This window comes from Vombatus ursinus, unplaced genomic scaffold, assembly GCF_900497805.2.
Source record: "Vombatus ursinus unplaced genomic scaffold, bare-nosed wombat genome assembly UNPS02007088.1, whole genome shotgun sequence".
NCBI lineage: Eukaryota > Metazoa > Chordata > Mammalia > Diprotodontia > Vombatidae > Vombatus > Vombatus ursinus.
The window spans coordinates 1-4,904 of NW_020946866.1; the positions used below are offsets into that span (position 1 = coordinate 1).

The following is a 4,904-nucleotide window of genomic DNA, read 5'->3' on the forward strand; positions in this document are numbered from 1 at the left end:
GACTCTTTCGGGTGCTTCCTTTTGGGTCGGAGGCGAGGGATCGATGGCGGTAGAAGGAGACCCTTCGGCCTCGGCCACAACGAATATGAGATGGGGATACCCTTGGTTACCGGAGACTGGAGGAGGGCACGCGAGTGAACTATAAAGCTTCCCAGAAGCTTGCTTTTGGCGAGCGCCTGCTGCTGTCTGTCCATCTGTCTGGAAGAGAACTGTGACATCAGGGACGTGATGCCATGACAAGCAAGTGAACTGTATTTAAGAGAGGGAGGGTTATATAAAGTTACCAGCCTCACTTTCTCCTCTGGAGCCATCTGGCTCCAATGGCCAGATATGGATCAGGACAACTTGAGGTAGCTCAGGATGCAGTGGGGGGACCTTGGCCTTTTCAAGCTAAGGTCTTGAACAGGTCTCAGTTTGACTGAGGCAGCGCCCATTTAGTGATTCAGGCTTTTTTTTTTTTAAGTCAAATGCTTGAGAATATCCTAGAGGTAGCTCTTGACAGTGTAACGCGGTAAACGCTTCTTTTGAGTTTGGAGAGGGAGATCTTGGGCGCCCCGAGGTGACTCGGTGAGGAGAAAGAGCTAGGCTTGTGCAAAATATACAAACACCTCCCCGTCGGGGAATCGAACCCCGGCCTCCCGCGTGACAGGCGGGGATACTGACCACTATACTAACGAGGAAGGTTGTAGGCTTTTTACACGTGTCGCTTCAAGTAGCTCTGAACGCACACTTCCCTCTTCCCTACCAGTCTCTGCTTTGAGGCTTTTTACGTCCTGCATCTTCCGATCCTGACAAAACACAAAGAACCCTTCCTCCTTCCCTACCCCTACTGCTTGCCTGGCTCAAACCACTCTCGCACTAATCCCGAAAGCTATCTCCGCAGCCAACATACCCTTTGTCCATTGTCCTCCAGATCGTCCCTTCTTTTCCAGAATGAAAAGAGGCTGATTTCCCAAACAAGAAATTCTTCAACTTCAACTGTGCCTAAGTCTCTAGAAGCCTATGGACTTCTTCTAAGGATAAAGTTTTTGAATGCGTAAAATTAAATCCAATGGTACTGAAATAGAACTATGAAAATAAAAAAAAAAAGAAATAGAACTATGTGCTTAAAAAATTAACCACGTACAAGAATACTAGGGCAAAACTGTCTTCCTTTCATGATACCCTCTAGGAGACTGGCAGTTACTATCGATCAAGAGCGAGCCTCTATTGGAGCTGAACTGGAAAAAGAGAGAGGAAAAGGAGGGGATACCCCAGGAGTAGGAGGGCATCCAAGACGGTGGGTGAGAAGATCTGAGACAGAATGGTGCTGTGAGGGAGCTACGCCTGGAAGTTGGTGCACTATGGGCAGGTGGGTGGCAGGGCCAGAAAGAAGAGCAGCTGATTGCTCAGGGAGCGCATCCCCTGCTCCTTTGAGCCGGTCACTTCCCTACTAGACAATTTTCACTTTAACAGCAATGTTCATCTGGTGCCTGTCCCTTTGCCAACCCGTCAGAACTCCATTCATTTGGGAATGGTTTCCTCCAGCACTCTACCCACAGGTGGAAATCCTCTCAGACCTTCTAGGCCCCTCAGAGTCTAAGCTTTGCCTCACAGTGGACATGACGCTTGCACAATTCCTCAAGGTGTCCTGGTCACACCTAGTCTGGAGCCTCCACAGAGGATCTCCAGATTCGTAAATGTGTTATCAGGCAAAGTCGGGTTTTCCCCAGGAGATTGGACGTGGCATAAGAGCAGGTCTCCATTTTCCTCCCTTCTCTGAGCAGCTTTCCACTTCCATCTCCAGTTCTAGGGTCTGGAGAACCATTGCTTGGTTCCCAGGAGCGGCTGCGGACCTGCTTCTTGGGAAAAGGAAGGCCCTAGAGGAATGGTCTCGGGGCTGAGCTGCGTGTGTTCCTCGAAGAGACAGGGGCAGAGGTGTCGGAGACGCAGTTGGAAGTCAGGGCAGCGGCAATTCCGTGAACCCAAGGGGAAGGAGAGGTCGGGTCAGGTGAGGGTGTTTTGTTGTGGTGAGGGTGTTTTGTTGTGGTGAGGGTGTTTTGTTGTGGTGAGGGTCTTTGGGCCCGGCGGGAGTCTGCATGTATTGGCATGGAGAGGCGGGCCGGAAGGTACGCAGCTTGTGTGGAAGGAAGGTTCTGGACAGGTGGACTTTCTTAGGCAGTGCGGGTGCCAGAGGAAGAGGTTAGGGCTCGTGGAAGGAGCTGGATCTGGGCCAGTGAGTGTACTGCTGCCTGTTATCACCAGATGGGAGGGAGGGAGCAGTTTGTTACTATGTCAGGGTGGCCGAGCGGTCTAAGGCGCTGCGTTCAGGTCGCAGTCTCCCCTGGAGGCGTGGGTTCGAATCCCACTCCTGACACTGAGCTTTTGACTTCTCCTCTTGTTCCCTTCGCTGCCTGAGCACTACATGAGGAAGACAGGATGACTTGCCCAGGCCCCCGAATCCACAAGCATTCACCTGTTCTCCCCAAATAACTGGCCTCCACATGCATACGTGTGAATGAAGGGTGTGTGGAGGACCAGTGGTCCTCCTGAAGACCAAACTGGGCTTTTGCCAGAGGGAGATTGGAAGAGAAACGCGCCAGTGGACAGCGGGCCTTCTGAAACTTCCCAGCAATAGAGTTTTCAGGGCAATCATAGGACTTTTCCAGAGGAGGTGGTGTGGCAGCAGTAGAACCAGGAGGAAGAAGAGAAGCAGGAGAAGGAGGAGGAAGAGGAGGAGAGGGAAGATGGGCAGGAGGAAGAAGGAAAGAAGAAGAGGAGAATGGAGAAGGACGTAGGAGGAGGAAGACGAAAAGGAAGAAGAGGGAAGTTTAGGAGGGATGAGGGCGAGGAAGTCAAGTAGGATAGGTTGTAGGTTAGGGCGAGCAAGTGATACATCAAATTTTCGGTTCAGGACACGGCCTGCCAGAAGTCTCTGTGCATCCGCGAAGATGAGAGACATCTCTGAGCAAACGGCAGTGTAACCAGCATGGGTGGTTCAGTGGTAGAATTCTCGCCTGCCACGCGGGAGGCCCGGGTTCGATTCCCGGCCCATGCAGAAATGCGATTTTGGCGCAATGGCCGTCTGCTTGGCCCTCCTAACTTTTGGGCAGGTCCGAAGGAGCGCATTTCCTCCTCGCGATCACCGTCCCCGCCCCCGCTGTCCCTTACCACCTTCCACCCAATTCCCCCAGTCTTCCACCTACCTGGCAGAGACTGGAGAAGCCCTTGGCTCTAGGGCTCAAGGACGGCTGGGAAAGCCCTCCTTCCTTGGCACCTAAAGGACCAGGCTCCAAACAAAAGTTGCCCACTCTCTGCTGCCTCGCCTTCCTCGCTGGGCCCTCGCAGGCCGCACCGTTTCACCAGTGGAACGGTTTGGACGAATTGAAGAGAGGTTGTTTCTCTTCTCTGATTTTCGTTTCTCATTCGACACTAGGCGAGGCAGGCAGGGGAAATGAAGCTACTGAGCAAGGAAAGGCCGGGCCGGCAACAGTCAGCGAGAGAGAGCACACAGCCCCCTTGAAAGTCGTGGTGGACGGCGTAAAAGAATGTTCCCTGACCGGGAATCGAACCCGGGCCGCGGCGGTGAGAGCACCGAATCCTAACCACTAGACCACCAGGGAGCACACGGCAAGTGGCTCCTGGCTTCCTGCAACACTGGTCCTCTGCATCCCTTCCACGTCTTTAATTTGCTCAGGGAACCCATTGGACCTACTGGTCTACTCTCACTGGTCCAGAACCCCTGGACTACTCTCATTTGCAGTTCTATCGTCACTACCAACCACGACGACCTATACGGCTGCTCTTCTCCTACACTCTAGTCATTCCCCTAAATGTCTCTTACCTCGCATGAACAAAGAACCTACACAATAAGAATTCGAAGCCCTGGAACCACGTTTCTGGACTTGCTCAACTGGCGGGAAATCCACTGTCGGGTCTCATTTTACAAACCCCGCCCCCCTCCCCGCCTTACTTCATGTATCATCTCTATGGTAATGACTTAGACTTTTTTTTATACTGTACTAACCTTTCTCCTGACCTCCAGTCTCTCATCTTCACCTGCCTATTACACATCTTAAAATCGCCATGCCCAAAACAGATATACTGGTCTTTCCCGCTCACACCCTCCTCCTTCCCGGATTGGAGAGGTTCTGCCTCATGCTAAGAGAAGGGGAAGGTGTTAAAGGTTGCATGGGCCTGGAATTGAATTCTAGTCTAGTGCTTGGATAGCGGCTCTGCTCACCACTATACCTCGACGTCGACTCTACGTGCGACTTCCTCTGCCAGGGCCCAGTGAGAGCGCAGGCAGCTCCCCTGCTGGTCCACCAACTGGGGCCAGCACAAGAGTCCTGCCAGCATCACTACTCGCTCGTCAGCTGGTTCGCTCCACACATGAACCGAGACAAACCCAGAACTCCTTTTGACTCCTTGGCAGCCCTTCTTCTTGCCAGCAGCCTTCAGCCCCTGCGTGGTTCTTGTCACTTCTGGAAGCCTGTTTGCTGCCCCAGCTCAGATACACCTCTTGTGGTCAGGTTGTCTCAAGCCTCTGCTCCTAGTACCATACCCGCCAGCGTTTCTCCGCTGCAGCAGAGCATGGGGGGTTAATGCTTATAGCCAAACCAGCGCTGTGGTTTTGGCAAAAAGCACAGCACGGACCTCGCCTGAAGGGAAGGTGCGGTCCGAGGGGCAGGGGCGTATAAAGCAAGAATACGCCCCATGGACAAAGCCCACCAGAGGTCTCTTTTGTTGCGGGCCGAAGCCCACGGCCTCCCCGAGACCAGCCCGTGATATTTGCTGGATTTGGCGGCCACAGCTCTTGCCTCCCGAGTGCCCCGCTCCAATCCTCCACTGTCCTCCCCTCGCCTTCTTTACTCTCCCCTCACTCCTGCTACGGAGTTCTGTTGCGCCCGGATCTGGTTATGTTG

General features: G+C 53.3%; 4 non-coding genes across 4 annotated transcripts; 2 read left to right on the forward strand and 2 right to left on the reverse strand.

Annotated features, from left to right (window-relative positions):
* Nucleotides 1-608: 608 nt before the first annotated feature.
* Nucleotides 609-680, reverse strand: TRNAD-GUC. The gene has a single exon. It is a non-coding gene; the product is annotated as a tRNA-Asp (tRNA).
* A 1,593-nt stretch (nucleotides 681-2,273) lies between these two features.
* On the forward strand, nucleotides 2,274-2,356 carry TRNAL-CAG. Its single transcript has one exon. It is a non-coding gene; the product is annotated as a tRNA-Leu (tRNA).
* A 610-nt stretch (nucleotides 2,357-2,966) lies between these two features.
* TRNAG-GCC lies at nucleotides 2,967-3,037 on the forward strand. The gene has a single exon. It is a non-coding gene; the product is annotated as a tRNA-Gly (tRNA).
* A 493-nt stretch (nucleotides 3,038-3,530) lies between these two features.
* Nucleotides 3,531-3,602, reverse strand: TRNAE-CUC. Its single transcript has one exon. It is a non-coding gene; the product is annotated as a tRNA-Glu (tRNA).
* Nucleotides 3,603-4,904: the final 1,302 nt, after the last annotated feature.